Genomic DNA, 19,915 nt, shown 5'->3' with positions numbered 1-19,915 from the left:
CGCAATTTTGTATTCTATCTTACTAGTCAAATATGCATTATAACTAACTGTCATACTACTATTAATGGTAACCATGAATATTCATTAAAATCGTTTCAATTCGTAATAAACGTAGTTTACATACTTCTAGTTTAAATATATTTTTTAATATAAACTAGCTTTTTTAATTCTAAAATAAATCAACAATCTCAAGACTTATAAAAAATTTGTTTTCAATAAATACATTCCAATGCATCCCTATTGATATCATAATTGAAATGCAAATTAGAATAGAAATTATGATGCAAAAGATTTTCCGCGATATTTGTCATACAAATTTATCATTTTACTTGTCCGTATGTCGCTCTGGAAAGAAATACATTTTAATTTTTTTCTTAAAAATAAATGCAAATTTACCTATTTTTTCCACCGGTAGGCACGAATATGGTATTCAAAACAGAAACAATGACAACGAATTTTACACACATTGTTGTATTTTAGCGCAAAACGATAAGTTTCACAAATATTTTAAATTATTGCCTGATACATACACATTTATCGTTATTATTGGAAATGCAAGACTTGGCATGCATTTTTAATTTCTTTTTTAATGAATTCAAATGAATAAAAACACATTTTTCTAAAATATTTCTCAATTTAGATTTTAAAGTTTTTTCTGAAACTTGAATGTAACTCTGTGCGGAGAATGAGAGAATTGAAAATCAGGTGATCTCAGCTGTAAACAAACAAAATGGCGCTTTCCATACTTGGACTCATGGTGAAATAAAAATAAGGTGATATCAGTAATCCAATATGGCGTCGAATTTGACAAAATTCGCCATCATAAATTACAATGTTGCTTACTCTATTTTTAGTTCCTATTTGTGTTTCCAATAAGAAATATAGTGTAGGCAACACTGTTTCTCTGTTTCCTTTTTTACTTTGACATTCGCCTGCGTTCTCACTAAATTGCGTAAAATTTTCGGAACTTTTAGTTGCGTTGGTAAGTTATCTGTATTATATTTTCGATATTTTTGGTTAAAGTAATACTTTTTCCTTAACTAGCCCCGAATAAAGACTAAAGAGCATTCAAAAAGCGCCTTGCTGCTGTTCCTGCTGCAACGTACCACCAAATTGGTTTGTAATTCAACATTGCGATTTGTAAGTATGTATGTACATGCATATAATTTATTCATTTTCTATTAAATGTTGTGCTTGTCCTCAACCAGCTTTACACTGTTCTGTTCCTGGTGGAACATAGCACCATAGTGCCTGGGGATTCAACATCCCAACAGCAAGTTGGAAGTCGGTTCCTGCTTCATTGTGCCACCTTATTGCTAGGTGAATCAACAACCAAGTTTGTTGCTCTTGCTGCATTGTGCCACCGTATTGGTGTATGATTTAACATTCCGATTTGTAAGGTCGGTGTTATGCAGACGGAGTTTTGATTGGCAAACAATATGGCGGCTGCCTCTGTTGGGTGTGAGGTGGTTACGTCGAGTTTGCCACAGTTTGCATTTTCTTAATAGCTTTGTTTTTATTGGCAACCTTCGGTAGTTTGCTGCAGGGTTGCATATTAATAATGCTTTTGGTTTTACTGGCAACGTTCGATAGAAATTGTGTAGATATGCACGTAGGAAACATAAAAAGCGTTAAAAATGGATAACGAAGTATACGGTATTATATGTATGTTAAAACAATATGCAAATAGTGTTATATTCTGGACAGAAAATCAAAGAAATGTTATAATGTGTGGAATAAACTCATTGAATCTTTGTTGATGCTCGGAAATATTAGACGCACCAGATCTTGCCGCGCAGTTATATGGCGTCAAACTAGAGATTCTGAAGGATCGTATGCATTTCTTCATAGACATCTTAAAAATGAAGATTTGTGGTCATTTAAGAACTATGTCAGGATATCAGATGGACAATTTGACCAAATTTTAAATTTGATTAGGTGCGACATAGAAAAATGTGTAACAAATGCTAGAAACGCCATTTCGCCAGAGGAACAGTTAGCGGTTACGCTTCGGTATTTAGCAACCGGCGAAACTTATCGCAGTTTAGCATTTCAAACGAGACTGTCCCATTCATTCTTGGTTTATTGCATCCCAAAAGTTTGCAGAGCAATTCGGAAACGTTTAAGTCGCTTATATTTAAAGGTAATTAAAAAAAATTTAAGTGTTAAGTTTTCTTGAAGTCAAAGTTAAGGAGTGAGGTTAAGGAGTGAACACCAAATATAAAAACAAGTGACATAGACCTTTTAACCATCTTTACCTTATATGTTTTAATGAAATAAATTAAATTAAATATTAAAGTCAATTCAATAAATATTTATTAAAACGTAAAAATAAAACAGGTACTGAAATTTAAAAAAACCAATTCAATATTAACTTAAATAAATTTTTTCGTTTTAAACACTAAATCACATTTTATATACATAAATATATCGTCACCTAAGTGGAAGATCGACCTATCTCTGCAGGCAATTCGAAAACGCCCTATCTCAGAAAACTTTTGAAGAACGCCCTACTTCAGAATTTGATTGAAGAACGCCTTATTTCAGAATTTTATTAAAAAAACACCCTATCTCAGCTGGCGATTCAAAAACACCCCATCTCAGTACATTTTCAATGTATTTCCAGCTGAGATAGGGCGTTTTTGAGCCGAATTCTGAGATAGGGTGTTTTTTAATAAAATTCTGAAATAGGGCGTTCTTCAGTCAAATTCTGAAGTGGGGCGCTCTTGAATAATTTCTGAGATAGGCCGTTTTCGAATTGGCTGCCGACATAGGTCGCTCTTCCCGTCAGGTGACGATATTAAGTAAAAATAAAAAATTCATTAAAACTTATCACCTACCACAACCGCAAAATTCATTAAAAACTTACATTAACTTAAAATCTATTCCAAATCGCTATCATCTAAAACACCATCTAAAGCTAAACTTACAATATCCCGAGTTGTCGCGGAGTTTGTTACTTCCTTGTCTTTTTTTTCTGGCGGAAGATAGCAGGGAATGGATGGCATCAATGGTTTCCAGAGCAACGTCCTCACTTTTCATACCATCCAGTATGCTGACCACCTCCTCGCCAAACCACTCACTCTTTTAATCCCTGTTGTACCTTTTGTTGAAAATGAGCCTTATTTCGTTTTCTGCAAGATGATGAAACCTGAAAATAAAATAATTGTTATTATTTTTAGTTCCCCGAGTCTCCAAATGAATGGAAATCAATTGCGGATCAGTTTGAGCGGAAATGGCAGTTTCCTCTTTGTTTAGGAGCTTTAGATGGAAAGCATGTAAGCTTCTACGCTTCTCAATCAGATGGCTCTTACTATCACAATTACAAAGGAACTGATAGCATTGTACTGCTAGCACTGGTGGATGCAAATTGCAAATTTATTTATATAAACGTGGGCGCAAATGGTAGAACTCATGATGGAGCTATCCTAAGCCATTCGTCTTTACAGCGAGTGTTGAATAATGGGGATACATACTTTCCACCAGACAAAGTTATAGGGAACCAAAGATTATTGCCTTATGTCGTGGTTGCCGATAATGCTTTTGCACTACAAAGACACCTGATGAAACCTTACTCACACCTCACAAGTGTGCGTGAAAAAATTATTTTCAATAAAAGATTGTCCAGGGCACGTCAAACAAGTGAAAGAGCTTTCGGCATACTCTCTCAAAGATTCCCTATACTGAAGAAACCAATCAACTTACAAAACGTAAGAACTATTGAGACCATTATACAGGCGTTTTGTGTACTTCACAACTTTATTTTAAGTAATAGGATAAGTTCTTTGAGTGAACCATTTATGGATACAATGCATTCTAATGCAATATCATATGAAAGAAATCTCTCACCTGAAGCAATAAGAAATTCTTTTCTTGAATATTTTAATAATGAAGGAAAGCTTGAGTGGTTAGAACAACAATAAAAGTTATGCAAATTAAATATAATGCCTGAATTTTTAAATAAATATGGTTGAGCCTTTTTAATTTATTTTAATGAATTCAACGTTTTTCAGCATTTCGGCTACGAATCGTGAAAATATAACTTACCGACGGTTCGTCCCTCAACGAGGCGTTATCCGTGTTTATATTATTGTCCGTATCGTATCTCTATTGGAAAAATTACAAATTACTCTTAGAAAACTTTATGTCACAAAATCTTACCGTTTGTGGCCTGTTTTCATCATTTAAACTATCCTGCGTCTCCCTTATTTCTACGTTTGGACGTAGAAACTGGAGCAGCTCGTAACGCCACATTTTGGGTGTTTTCACATCTGCTGCGCCGCATCCACTCCGTTTACTGGCTTCAATTGCCCTCACTTCTCTCCGAAATTGTGAGCGTAGTCCTTGAATTTTTTCCCTAATGTTTTTTGGGGTCACAAGGGGATCTTTCGTCACCAAAACGTCGTGAATTCCATTTATTGCCGCATTTCGCTTATCCCTGTCACTATAATGGCAATGCTTTGTGTTCCAAAGACACCGTTAACGCTCGGCTCCAGGATATAGACATTTCTATAATTATAAAAATTAATTGACCCACTTTAGATTTTCACAAATTTCTTTGCTTAGTCATTTTCTTACGACACACAAATAAGTAATAATGTTTTTGTAATACAAATACTCACTTTAATAACTTTTATATTCGCGCGGATATTAAATATCTTTATATCGAAAATTTTGCGTAAGCAGTACATATACTCAGCGCGTTTTCTTCTGGAATAAACATGTTTTGTGTATAACTGCAACATCTACCATATCGGTATGGCAATACTGTATTTTCCAGCAAATTTTTGTGTATGGCAACACTTATTTTTCATCTGTTTGGCCCAACAAATTTAGTTTGCTGTGAGAGGCACCAAACTCTCTCTCTCCGAGTTTGCTGCAACAACAATTTCACGCAGTTTGCCAAACAAAATTTCTGCATAACACCGACCTAAGTATGTGTGTTGTGAATAAAATTCATACATTTCTATAAAACTTTCACTTTGTTCAACCAGCTCTACATTGTGCTGATCCCGCTGCGTTGTGTCACCTTATTGTTACACAGAGAAAAAGGATTAGTTTCGACAACTAAAGATATTTAGTTCCCGAATTTTGACAATATTTGGGAACTGTTACCAAGGATTGGGAACTATTACCATCGATTGGTAATTTTAACTAAATATATTAAAGCTTCTAATATTCATCTAGGTTGTAACAAATCGTTAATTTAGTTGAAGGGTTTGGTTAATACTAATAAATATTTCTTTGAAGCATATTTCTACAAATTCCATTCAACTTAACGTATGGTTCATAAAAGGATATTATTAAGCTCTGCTAATGCAGATAAGCTTTCCTTCAACACGTGGTTTAGTCATAGTTACCAAATCTTAGTTCAGGCAACCACGATTTGGTTTGAGAGTGGAACATATTCATGCTTGTGAGCCACCCCTAAAGAATGCTGAGCGTTCTCTGAGCACATACGAAGACCGCCAGCTCAGCAATGCACACAGTCCCACTTATTGAATCGTTTGAATGCGCTAGTATGCCGACCATTGCATTGTGCGTGGAAATCATTGCTCCGCTACCGCTGTTCGTATATGGGTGAAACACGCATGTGGTCCCAGAGCGCTCAGTAAGCTATGGCATGTCGATCGCTGCGCCATGTGTGCTATGACATGCCCATACTTGTTTGTCTCAGTTTCAGTTTTGCTATCATCGCGAGTTGTTTCGGTGCGCGCATAGTTTAAAGTTTAATTAAAAATATAAAGTTTGATGCCAACCGGGGTTTTTCAGTGGATATATAATTCATGTGAATTATAATTTGAAAGTGTCTATTTAGCTAAGGAAAAAGCAAAGCAGTATACTTCCAGCAGATATTGACCTGGGTTTTCGCACGACTGTTCCTGTTTCATCGTTGTTTTTTAGGAAATTCTTACCACCATATACATGTGTATTATTTACTTTAGTAACTAACTTATGTAAATATGTACGTATTTTTATGCTTAATATATGCAATTAAAAGAAGAAAGTAAACACAACAAACATCGAGTAAATTTTTATTTGTGTCAAACTGAAACTTTTTTCCCAATAATAAACGGTTAGCTGATTCAAGTCTACAGCAAGTTCACAAAATTAATTGAAAACTTGTATCAACCAAAGCATTGTTTATATTTGCTCAACAATGATTTTATTCAACTAACAATATTGTCCAATCAAGGTAGTCGTTTTGTAATTATTAACAAATATACATTTGTCCCAACTAGAAGTCTTAAGTAAACTGCAGACTTTCGTGAACTATATATTTATTTCGCCAACTATCCAACTATGCCACTTGATCACTATAACCAAATCTTGGTTATTATAACTAAACCTTTTTCTGGGTGTAGGTGATTCAACAACCGCGTTTGAAGGCTGTTCCTGCTGTATTGTGCCACCCTATTGTAACGTAATTTGAACTTCTGAGCTGTAAACTTCTTTCGTGGTAAGATTTTACATAAAGTAGATCTTTTGTTAAAATGTAAACATGTACACGTTCTGAGATTTTGTAGAATAAAGAATGAAACATACATAAACATACATAAGTGGCAAACTATTTCACTTTGAAAACGGGGAGCTATGGTATTAACCGATACTGTATATAAATACACAAAACAAACAAACATTTTATTTGTCACGTAGAAAGAATCGTTTCATAGCTTTATTGATTTTTAGTCTACAGTTGTATACTAGTTGTTAACCCTCTGGAAGATATATCACAATCTAGCTCTAAGTGGGAACTCCAAAAATGGTTCATTACTTTAGCTTTTATTGATTGGATTATTTTATTATTTAACGGTGTGAAGTTTCATAATACGACTTTTATGCTTACGACATGCAACAATACGACAGTATACAACACCTAGTGAATATGTTTTATCCTTCTAGAGGATTAAATGAACTAATTATTATTTTAATTATTGACGTATTATTTTTTAATAGAATATGTCAAGAGTAAATTGCGCTTTGTGCCATACGACATGGCCAGGTGCAGGTGTAAGTCGTTTTCAAGTTCCTCAAGAAGAAATTAAAAGAAAAAAATGGAGTGAGGCCGGGTGTGTTGAACTTAAACCCAATTCCAGAGTTTGCGAATTACATTTTGATAAATGTGACTTCGATATGGAACCTGGTGCTAAACGCAAAAGGTTGCGAAAGGATGCCATCCCGATGAGGGTGGAATATTTATCCTCTTGGAAAGCACCAGTTCCCATAATCTCTTCAAAACAGGATGCTTCAACACAAACCGAGTATGAAAAAAATGCATACATATAAACAAATATTAATGCCAACATATTTACGTTTTTATAGTATTAACCTCGCTGTTACGATGCAACTTGAAAATTTAACAATGCTAAAAGCGCAGGTGGCTGCGCAGATGAAGGAAGCCAACGAGTTGAAAGCTTTCAGAAGTGGTATAAACTTGAATTTCACAGAAAATCAAGTACGTAAATTAAGAAACCCTGCTGAAAATATACATTGGGTATATGAAGATATTGCGTGGGCAATACCATTACATGCAGCAGGTCCTAGGTTTACCGTTGCCCTCGGCGTCCACTTTGTCGAGATGGCTTCAGCGACTGAAGTTTCACGACGGCATTTTAAAATTCGTTTTAAACGAAATGCACGCGGCAAGCACATGGAGTTGGTCGACAGAGTGTGCCTCATTGTCTTCGATGAGATGGCAGTTGCCCCATCATTTGTGCACGACCCACTTACGAACACCATGAAGAAGCCTGCAAGATATGTGCAAATGGCTATAGCAAGAGGACTCAAGCAATCTTGGAAACAACCCGTTTTTTACGCTTTCGACTGTAAAATGACAAAAAGCATTCTGAAAGGCCTGATTTCCCAGTTAGAAAATGCAGGCTATCCCGTCGTTGGCATCGTATCCGATATGGGAAGTGCCAACCGAGCTCTTTGGAGGGAATTAGAGGTGTCCACGGGTAATTATAGAATTAAGAGCAGTTAAATTTGCATTACTATAAGCAATTAAAACAATTAGGTGCTTTCATTAATTGTAATAATTAACTGTTATTTTTTTACTCTTATTTATACAGAAAAGACATGGTTTTCGAGTCCAAGCGGTGACGGTGGCAGAGTTTTTGTCTTTGCAGACGCGCCTCACCTTTTAAAATGGGGCACCGAAATTGCGCATATGGAAACTGTGCATTTAGACATTATTTCGGTTTCAACCGAAACTGTGCATGTATGCTTTATTTCGGTTTTTACCATATGCATTATTTGGGTTTAAACCGAAACTGTGCATGTATGCATTACTTCGTTATTTTTCATATGCATTATTTCGCTTTTAAAACGAAAGTATGCATATGCATAATTTCGGTATTTTCTCATATGCATTATTTCGGTTTTCAACCGAAACTGTGCATGTATGCATTCCTTCGGGTTTTTCATATGCATTATTTCGGTTTTCAACCGAAACTGTGCATGCATGCATTATTTCGGTTTTTGTTATATGCATTATTTCGATTTTCAACCGAAACTGTGCATGTATGCATACCTTCGTCTTTCACATATGCATTATTTCGGTTTTCATCCGAAACTGTGCATGTATGCTTTATTTCGGTTTTTGCCATATGCATTATTTCGGTTTTGAACTGAAATTGTGCATGCATGCATTATTTCGGTTTTTGTTATATGCATTATTTCGGTTTTCTAACGAAAGTGTGCATATGGATAATGTCGTTTTTTCTAATATGAATTATTTACTTCTACTTAGTAAGAGTTTTAATCCCTAAGCGCGGCTGAAAGCCGCCTACGCAGAGAAAAGTTCTGCGCAAAAATACTTCCGGCCCCCTTTTCCGGCAACACAGAAAGGAGAATTCTACTTAGTAAGGGTTATAATCCCTAAGCGCGGCCGAAGGCCGCCTACGCAGAAAGAAGTTCTGCCCAAAAATACTTCCGGTCCCCTTTTGCGGCAACACAGAAAGGAGAATTCTACTTAGTAAGGGTTATAATCCCTAAGCGCGGCCGAAGGCCGCCTACGCAGAAAGAAGTTCTGCCCAAAAATACTTCCGGCCCCCTTTTCCGGCAACACAGAAAGGAGAATTCTACTTAGTAAGGGTTATAATCCCTAAGCGCGGACGAAGGCCGCCTACGCAGAAAGAAGTTCTGCGCAAAAGTACTTCCGACCCCCTTTTCCGGCAACACATAAAGGAGAATTCTACTTAGTAAGGGTTATAATCCCTAAGCGCGGCCGAATGCCGCCTACGCAGAGAGAAGTTCTGGGCAAAAATACTTCCGCCCTTCTTTTCCGGCAACACAGAAAGGAGAATTCTACTTAGTAAGGGTTATAGTCCCTAAGCAGGGCCGAAGGCCGCCTACGCAGAAAGAAGTTCTGCGCAAAAATACTTCCGCCCTTCTTTTCCGGCAACACAGAAAGGAGAATTCTACTTAGTAAGGATTATAGTCCCTAAGCAGGGCCGAAGGCCGCCTACGCAGAACGAAGTTCTGCGCAAAAATACTTCCGGCCCCCTTTTCCGGCAACACAGAAAGGAGAATTCTACTTAGTAAGGGTTATAATCCCTGAGCGCGGCCGAAGGCCGCCTACTCAGATAGAAGTTCGTTTTCATGTATGCACTATTTCGGTTTTTGTCATATGCATTACTTCGGTTTTGAGTCGAAACTGTGCATGTATGCATTACTTCGGTTTTTGTCATATGCATTATTTCGGTTTTGAACCGAAACTGTGCATGTATGCATTACTTCGTTTTTCTCATATGCGTTATTTCGGTTTTCAAACGAAAGTGTGCATGTATGCATTATTTCGGGTTTTTCATATGCATTATTTCGGTTTTCAACCGAAACTGTGCATATATGTATTATTTCGGTTTTTTTCATATGCATTATTTCGGTTTTCAAACGAAAGAGTGCATATGCATAATTTCGGTTTTTCTAATATGCATTGTTGCGGTTTTCAACCGAAACTGTGCATATATGCATTATTTCGGTTTTTTTCATATGCATTATTTCGGTTTTCAACCGAAACTGTGCATATATGCATTATTTCGGTTTTTTTCGTATGCATTATTTCGTTTCATATGCATTATTTCGTATGCACAGTTTCCATATGCACAATTTCAGGGTGCCTTTTAAAATTACTGTGAAACCATTTCCTGGACAGCGGGTATGTTTTCCAGAACAAACAAATATGCGCAGAAACGATAGACCAAGTTATGAGATGTACGTCAATGTCCGATTTGTCCATCACCCATAAATTGAAGGAGCAGCACCTCACTGTCCGGCGCGAGGGTCGACAAAAAGTGAGACTTGCGGCACAACTGCTATCGCATAGCACTGCTAGTGCAATCAGACGTTGCTATGCAATGGGTTCGCAGCTGACAAATCCTCTCGAGACAGCAGACTTTATTGAAGTCATCGACAACTGGTTCGACCTTCTCAACAGCAAGCTGAGAACTCCGCAGTGCAATCCGGCAAGGAAACCATATGGGCTGAACTTGGTGCCGCAAAACGCCATTTTAGAGTCCATGAATTGGTTAGCATTGAATGCGAGGGCGCGGTTTCACTACACTCTTTTGCCTTGCCAAAAAGGTATTCTGATGACCAATGCATCCTTAAAAGGTTTGTTCCAGTATGTCCAAGAGAGGTATGAAATGAGGCATATCCTCACTTACCACCTCAACCAGGATGTAGTGGAGCACTTCTTTGGTGCAATGAGAGCGAAGGGTGGCCTTCATGACAAGCCCAGCCCAATGCAATTTAAATACAAGCTGCAGAAATATTTGCTTGGTCAGTTTCAATTATTATTAAAACATGTATCATCGTTATCTTCTACCTTTGTTTACATTACAGCACGAAGTACGGAGTTTTTGAGACGAAGTGGCAACGTGACAATGGACGACACCGAATGGCTAGGGCTTCACAGTATCCCATCATCCACAATTAGGGGATACCTTTCCGAAGCGGACAGCTGCATTACGGCAGTTGACGTAGATGAAATGGATGATGATATGGACCAATACCATGAAGACGCGGTTGAGCATCTGGGTGGTTACATCATTCGAAAACTCCACCTCGACGGTCTTCGCTCCTAAGATCAAACATTTACTTGGGTGGACGAGTTATCAAGGGGTGGGCTGGTTAAGCCGAGCGCTCAATTCATCCAAAAGTTAAAGGTGTTGGAAAAAAATATTTCATGACGTCAATGGGGCCAAAATATATTGTGGCAGAGGTTTCATGGCAACGATGCTTAAAAAATCCGAGCTGGTTGATTTGCCAGAAACAGTAAAGAGAAAGTTTTTCACATGCAAGATGTATTTCCGCATGAAATTTTTAAACAACAAACGACGTAGTAATAATTAGAAATCATATACATATTTAGCTGTGATTAATTTTTGCCAAAGAATTTGTAAAATGAACCAGTTTGAAATTGCATTTATTTATTATCACAACATTTGCATGCATTATAAATTCGAAGAACATGAGCTATTAATAAACATCTAAAACTAAAAAATATGCACTTAAAATACTCAATAAAGTTGAAAATATCCTGCGATAAATGGTGGTTGTCTTTAGTTCATCAAGTTCTCTCTCAGCTTTAAATTCTCGCCTGAAGCATTATTTCCAAGCCGATAAGAGGGAATATAAAATGGATAAGTAGGGATCAACACATACCAAAACATGTTTGATTCCAAAAGTTTTTTAGAGCTTTACCAAATTATAAATAAATATTTAAAAATAATAGACAAGATTTTCTTTTTTCTTTTCGGATTTTCGACAATAAAAATTATCGCATGCCTCCCTAATGCATAATAATTACTTTTCTATGTTTTATTAATTATATAACAATTAATTGCCGATTTATTGTCACTCCAGTACTACGATTTTAATAAAGTAGTAAGGGGTACCAAAAGATTCCCTTTTCTACTAACCTCAAATACATGACCGGAGTATGAGGGTCGACAAATAGTTTCTGATGGCACCTTGTTTTTATTTCACCATGACTTGGACTCAAGCAAGCATCACACGATTGGTACATTTGTACAGATTTGTATATTTTGGCTGTCACAGAGTGGAGTTATCTAAAAAATGTTATCGGGAATGAGTTCAGCTTAATGAAAGCTTTCCAAGCAACACCACACTGTAACTGTGAAAATGTTTAAAACTGTACAAATGTACAAATCGTGTGATCCCTACCTAAGTCTTGTATAGTCGAGCAATTACATTTGGTTTCTGCACCTTTGGGTATTGTCTAGCATTTGCTGTTATTTCCGAGCATTTTTAGTATTTTTTAGTATGTTCGAAATAACTTTGAAAAAAGTTGTTAAAATGCATCTACATGTATATGGAAGGCTTATATTAAATATGATCTATCTGCAATTTTCACAAAAATTAGATTAATATTAAAAAATCTACCTAAGACTTAATAGTCATCGATGATGTTCATGGGCGTACGCAGAGTATAATCATTTGGGGGCGGGGCTGAGACTTTTTGTAATGTAAATATTACCTATTATAAATGCTAAAATATAAACAAGAAGATGTTATCAATTCATCGGAATATTTTTTGTATGTATGTTACCGCATAAGTTTGGACCTCATTAACTGAATTTGATAATTCTTTTTCTTTCGGGGGAAGTCCCATACTAATTTGGTTTAGATCCGATCATTGTATCATGAAGAAATTAATGGTACTTCTAAATTTTTATAAGAGAGTTGAAGCCGGTTGTATTTTTCGCTTAAGAATTACTTGTTATTGTAACAATTGAGTTGCACCGAGCCGTATAAAGGAATTTATATTTCATGAAGCTTATTATGAAGTTATTGAAGAATTAAAATAAAAATTTCCGCTTTGTGTGACAACAACAAGGCGCACGCCACAAGTCGGAGGAGAAGCTCGGCCAAACACTAACATTTTGTAAGCGCCAATCTATTATTATTATTATAAAATAAAAATTTGTTAGTTACCTTATTTGCATGCAAATTTTAGAATGCGACTTCGTCTTTACACCAAAATTGTAATTTTTTAATTATTTTTAATCGACTTTAAAAAAGGAGGTTATCTATTCGTCGGAATATCTTTTTATGTATGTTACCGCACAAGCGATTTCGATAATTTTTTTTTTAAAGAAATGTGGTACCTCAGAGGTTGTCCCATCCTAATTTGGTTTACATCCGATTATTGGATCATGAAGAAATTAATGATAATCTTAAAGTTGTACGTGAAAATTGTTGGTTTTGTTTTTCAATAAAAATTACTTGTTTGTTAAACAATAGTCTTGGAGTGTCTTCTGAAAATGGATAAATCGTTTTAGTGATGATATCATTTTTTTTTTTTTTCTACAAAACCTCTATTAACCCTTAGCATACTAAACCTAAATTCACGTACAAACTAAGTAGATAACATTAAAAGATAATAATTATTTTACCATATTTTTAAAGTAAATGACCGATACGATTAAGTAAAAATCATAAAACTTTTTGTTACAAATTTTTTCTTGCATAGGAAAAAAAGCACTAATCAGCTGTTTATAAACGTAGTTTATCATACTAACAAAAACTAACAAAACCAAGCTGAAAAGAACGTTCACAGTTGATAAAATTATCGAGTAACAACGTCACCACCAGATTAACTTAAATGCTTCCATTTTGCTATAAAACTGAAGATTTATAAAAACTAAAATATAATTAATTGTTATTTTCGTCAAATGTTTAAATAATTATGAAACTTTACCTTCTCAATCATTTCTGTGCGCTTTACAACTATAAATGTGAAAATGAAAATCAAAACGACTTCTTCCAAATAACCGGTGCCAGATCGGAGATTTATTAGGCGGCTTTTTAGTAGCTTTTTGCGAAAAGTCATTTTGCCATATTAAAAATTTGCCAAGAATTCTAGCAAAAGATTACGATTTTGGTTAAATAAATCAAAAGTAATTCAAAGAATTTTTTTTTATTTTGGAGATAAAACTAATTTGGGGAAAGTGAAGTAAAATAAAGTGACGAAGTGAAGGCTTCTAAAGTGAGGTGAAAAACTTCAATTGAAGTGACAGCGACAGCACGTGCTCTAACATCAGAAAGTAGTTTTTGTGAAAACTGCAGATATGTAGATCGTATTGAATAATTGCGCCCTTCAGTGCACAAATCAGTTTCGTTCCTCAAAAACCAAAATTGCGAAAGAGAGAAAAACCAAAAAGTACGGCAACGCTTTTCGGATAAAAACTGGTAAAACTGTCAAATAACCCGTGCACGCCACTTTTTGTTTGCATAGCAGTTTTATATCGTTTGGCGAACTACTAAATTATATGCAAATACACAAGCAAATTAACAAAAATACTTTCGAAACTTGATATTTCCTCGCTACCATATATTTAAAAGGTGAAAATTCCGATGTTCTTCTGTTTTTGCTTATTCAACTTTCATATCGTTTGAACAGCTGATGGTTTGATACTTTAACAGATTTTACCAGCAAAAAACCGCTACTGCACCGACTCCAAGGTAAGTAGCTACTCTATTAGCCGGTGGTAGTGCACACGGTAGTGCAGAGTCGAACCAGATAGTGAAGAACTACGACAGAGGGCGCCCATAAATCACCCAAGTGACTACTTTAGTAACTCCCGGTAGTGCAGGGGGAGAGGATGGTGATCGATGAAATACACTGCAAGTAGTCGGTCGGTAATTGACAGAGTTTATAACATAGCTACCGATTCAGCAGTCCTGTAGTCGCTCCCCCGTACTGCAGGGTTCTGACAAAGAGAGTACCGATTTTACTCTCTCATTTTTCCCCTACTTTGCCAGAGAACCGAGTACGGGAGCGCTTTCTGGTAAATTCCTGGATGAATTTAAACTTCTTGCGAGTTACTATTGATTTTAACTCCATCAACAAAAAGTTGGGAGATGCGATCAAATAATGTACATTATTATTTTAAAATTCCAATAATAATGTTGTTATAAGTATTATGTACTATTGTATGTTATATAAAGTTGTTATAAACGTAATAAGTTACGACTATACCAAATGCTTTACCACTTAAATTTAGGATTTTTCAAAAAGTGAGTTAAGCGATGTGTGCACGTTTATAAATCTTTGATATGTGCATACTAGGGATGTTAATTTTTCGGCTTTTTTCGATCCCGGGATTTTCGGGATGGCGTTGTCACAATCCCGGGGTCCCGGGATTTAGATATTCATCACTTTTCAACAACTTGAATCGAAAAAATTGCTTCTACTTATTTTGTTTGAGAAGCTCTCCGACCTTGAAATAAATAATAAATAAATGGGTTTGAAACCTACATTTTTATTTAAGGTGGCGTTTTTATTTTTTCACTTCGACCGCGGGATTTATTGTGAAGGGCTTTGTAATTTCAAAGATATGATTACTTCCAAAAATTATTAAAAAATTCAATGCAATGTAGAATAAAAATATGGGTAACAAATGCAATAGGAAATTTCTTTAGAATTTAAAAAATTTAAATTTTTTTAGATTCACAAGGACGAATAGGTAATTTTTAAGCTGACAAAGTTAGAAGAACGAAATTCGAGGATGTTATCGAGATTACATAAGCCCTTAACATATAAGTTTTTTAAAAATAAATATTTTGAAATTTCAAGGATAAACTTTTAAAATTACATTTTCAATATTTACCAGCCTTTCTGCTCCAGAAACTTGAATCGGTTTAAATTCTACAGGATTTTCTCATTGATTTTATACCCACACTTCTTCTCTAAGGACATTTCTCTGAATTTTTTAAATCATTTTTGAATTACTGACGTCAGAGTGAAAAACTAAAAACGCAATTTTACTATATTTGGCGCATGGTTCGCGAATATATTGATATTTCTGTTTAAAATTTACTATCGCTCGGTTTTATGTGTATAATGAACTAGACATTTATAAAAAATATTAATTATTAAATAAAACAAGTAAGAGCTGCGCTGTCTTCGGCTATGCCGAAGGCTTCATACCTTTCATGAACATCTGAAAATTTAACTTTAACAGATTACTGCATTTTAAAAAATTTATATATTCACAGCATACATAGATAGAGGAGATACATACATATATAAAAAATCATATCTAAACAATCAGAGGTATGGAAAATATACCTTATATAGCACCAATCTAAGTGATTTTCACTGCTGTGTGATCGGTATTTAAACCGGTAACACAATTTAATGGGTTTAGCTTCCTACATAAAGGAGATATATCGCAAAAACTGGTATCTGAACAATCAGTGGTATAACAGATAAGGCTTATGCAGTATAGATTCTGACGATTTTTTTTTTAATAATAATAATAATATCCCAACGGTTTTTACCCTCCATTCCCGCCCATCCGCACGAGGGGCGCAGTCCGCATGACGTACGGAACCAATATTTTAAATTTTTTGTGCCGAGTCACGATAGGCAGGAGTTTGTTAAGTGTCGAGATCTAAAACTGTTCAGCTACAGAACTAAATTCATCAGCTGATTTTATGTATTTATGTCAATAATTCACTTATTGAGAGAGGAGAGTATCGCTTTCTTAATGCTGAAAAGCGGATCTGATATAACAAACGTGCTGGAATGAGAGTTAAAATCCTGGCATAAGCAACGGAGTGGGTCGTGCAATTCAAAATTGGTTTTACAAGCTTTCAGAAATATGGGAAACAAAAGTGTCTTGATACGCGTGAGGGAACATTAAAGCTTACATCAGCCAGAAGAGACGGACTTGAAATTGAGGCTGTCAGTAATTTAACCATAAAAATTATACCAAGCATTTCCCTGCGACTGGCAAGTGTAGGAAGGTTAATAAGTTTTAAGCGACTCGTATAAGGTGGAAGACTATATTGAGAATCCCATCGGAAATTTCTTAAAGCAAAAAGTAGGAATTGTTTTTGAATTGATTCTATCTTGTCTGAGTAAATTTGATACCTTGGATTCCAAACCACCGAGCCGTATTCCAGAATCGGCCTAACTAATGTTGTAAACAGGGTTTTAGTGATATAAGGGTCACTAAATTCTTTTGACCATCGTTTCACAAATGCAAGTACACCTTTAGCCTTGTTGACTGTCACATTAATGTGAAGATTAAAATTAAGCTTAGGATCCATTGTGATACCAAGGTCCACAAAATTGTATACCTGTTCCAGGTTATGGTTACCTATTATATAAGAAACTGGCAGAACAGCTCTTCGCGAGAAGCACATTACTTTACATTTCTTAAGATTTAGAGGCATAAGATTTACTTTACACCAGTAAGCCATGCTTTTTAAGTCTGATTGTAGCAAAGACCTTTCTTCAATTGAAACGTACGATTTATAAAGTTTTACATCATCTGCATACATTAAAATTTTGGAGAATTTTATATCTGTAGAAATATCGTTTATAAAAAGCAAGAACAGAATCGGGCCTAGGTGGCTACCCTGAGGGACTCCTGAAGTAACATCAATGACGTCAGAGATCGTATTTTTAAACAATACCCTTTGTGATCTATCATAGAGGTATGAAGAGATCCAACGTAGAAAATTAGGTGGAAGACCGAGAAGATCAAGTTTATAGATGAGCAACGAGTGGTACACTTTGTCAAATGCTTTACTGAAATCAGTATATATAACATCAACAGTTTTGCTCTCACTAAATGCTTTTGAGATATAGGATCTTAATTCAAGTAAATTTGTAGAAGTTGATTTGCCCTTGCAAAATCCATGTTGACTGTATGAAATGCTAGAAGTGATAGAATGCGTCAACCGATTTGTTATAATTGCTTCAAATAATTTAGGAATTGCAGAAAGCTTAGCTATGCCCCGGTAGTTCTCCACTGAAGACCTGCTACCGCTTTTATGTAAGGGGGTTATGAACGATTCCTTCCATACAGTTGGAAAAACGCCCTCTTTAAGAGACAAATTAAATAAGGCTGTTAACGGCTCATAGAGATAATCAGCACAATTTCTAAGAAAACAAGTGGGGATCTGGTCAGGACCATAACTAAAAGACTGCTTTAAGGACGTCAGGTAAACTAAAACATCATCGGGAGATATTATAGGGTTATGTATAGAGTTAATTGGACTTAGTTTAAAAGGATAGTCAAAGTATGCTTAGGAGTTAGTGGAATAATTGGATTTAAAAAACTGAGCGAACATGTTAGAAATTGTTTGATTATCACCAGAGACGGTATTTTGATACTTCATGGCGGAAGGAAACCCCCGTACATTTCGCTTGGAGTTTACGAAATCATAAAATGATTTGGGGTTATATATTATACGTCGTTTGATTTTACACAAGTAATCTTTATAACACTTTTTGTTTAATTCAAAGAACTTGTGACGCAAAAGTGAGTATTTTACATAGTATGAGTGTAAGCCGGTTTTTTTGTGTAATCTAAAATAACGTGACTTTCTGTTTTTCAAGTTTCTCAGTTCTTTAGTGAACCATAACTGTGTTTGTTCTTCAGGAACACACATGCGTTGAGGCACATACTTTTCAAATAATCTATGTACAGTACAATTAAAATGTGCAACGCTTTGCTCAACTTTTTCTTTGTATATAGGCCACGACAATTTAGACAATTCTTTATTCAGTTTTTTAAAGTTGGCTTTCGAAAAATCAAAGCGAATATTTGGTTCGTATGTTTGGACATCGCAATTTTGACCATCCTTTATAATTTCGTAAGATATCTCAATAGCAGGGTGGTAGACATCTTCGGGCAAAACTAGTGGGTCACATTTATTTACAGCCGACTTAGATGCATCATCAACATAAACAAGATCTAATACTTTGCCAAACTTATTGCGAAGTACATTAACTTGATTCAGGCAGAGTTCTGCCATCTCCTCTAAAAATACGTTGTTGCACGCGCTAGACGAGAAAGGTACAATATCATTGTCAATGATGTTCCATGATACATTTGGTAAATTAAAGTCACCCAACACAATCAATGAATCAGAGGGTTTAATCATTGAATTAATTGATTTCAGTAAAGATACATGTTGTGAATAAACTGATAAGTCAGATCGGGGAGGAATATAGCATAGAGCTAAGTAAGTAAACCCCCTTCCAACCTGAACACGAATGCATTTGAATTCTGCAGATTCAATGTGTGGAAGACTAACTTCTTCAGATGGTATTGAAGAGTCTACGGCAAAGAGTACGCCACCGCCGACTCTGTCCTCCCGATCTTTTCTGTAGATATGATAATTATTTGAAAGAATCTCTGAATTAATGTGAGGTTTGAGCCAAGTTTCAGTCAAAGAAATTATATTATAATTGCATTCAAGGCCATTAAGATATAAATTCGTTAATTTAGTATTAATGCCTCTTACGTTTTGATAATAAATACTTAAAGCAGATTTAATAATCAGTTTTTTTGGTTCTGTATTCTGACGGGGAATATTTGCTAAATTATTATTTTTGTTGGGCCTATACTCAAATTCACGAACGAAAGCTCCGGAGGGCCAAAAAGAACTACTAAGCAGCATGTCAAAATTTTCTAAATTTACGTCTATTTTAAATGAAGAAATATTTCTTTCATATTTAAAACTAAATTTTCTGATACTTAAGTTGACAGTTTTAACTTTGGACGAGATGTAAAACTTTATATCGTCCTCGGAAGTATCCCTCGAAAATCTAAATACAAATATAGACTTCTTTGGGGGAACCACAAACAGTCTCCTAGTATCAGACTCGATTACCGGCGGACGGGGTTGAGTAACTGAGTTACTAATTGAGGGTAGAGTAAGCGTTGGAAGATTAGATGGCGGTGCCACAACTTCAACGTGGGACGGGGAAGATACTGCAGGGTCGTTATTATTAGAAGCAGACTTTGATATATGTTCTTTTGAGGAAGATAACTCCGTTGTCTGTGGACATGGAGAAGAAAGATTAATTAAGTCATTCGGAAGATTGTTCTGACGTGGAACGGTCCTTTCATTAGGCGGACTATGA

General features: G+C 35.6%; 1 long non-coding RNA gene across 1 annotated transcript; it reads left to right on the top strand.

Moving 5' to 3' along the window:
* The first annotated feature begins 903 nt into the window (after positions 1-903).
* LOC118738062 lies at positions 904-5,039 on the top strand. The gene is made up of 4 exons (XR_004992872.1): positions 904-982; positions 1,045-1,140; positions 1,209-1,395; positions 4,995-5,039. It is a non-coding gene; the product is annotated as an uncharacterized LOC118738062 (long non-coding RNA).
* The last annotated feature ends 14,876 nt before the right edge of the window (positions 5,040-19,915 follow it).

Source organism: Rhagoletis pomonella, unplaced genomic scaffold (assembly GCF_013731165.1).
Source record: "Rhagoletis pomonella isolate Grant_MI unplaced genomic scaffold, Rhpom_1.0 Rhpom_scaffold_00004, whole genome shotgun sequence".
NCBI lineage: Eukaryota > Metazoa > Arthropoda > Insecta > Diptera > Tephritidae > Rhagoletis > Rhagoletis pomonella.
This window is presented reverse-complemented; position numbering and strand designations above follow the sequence as displayed.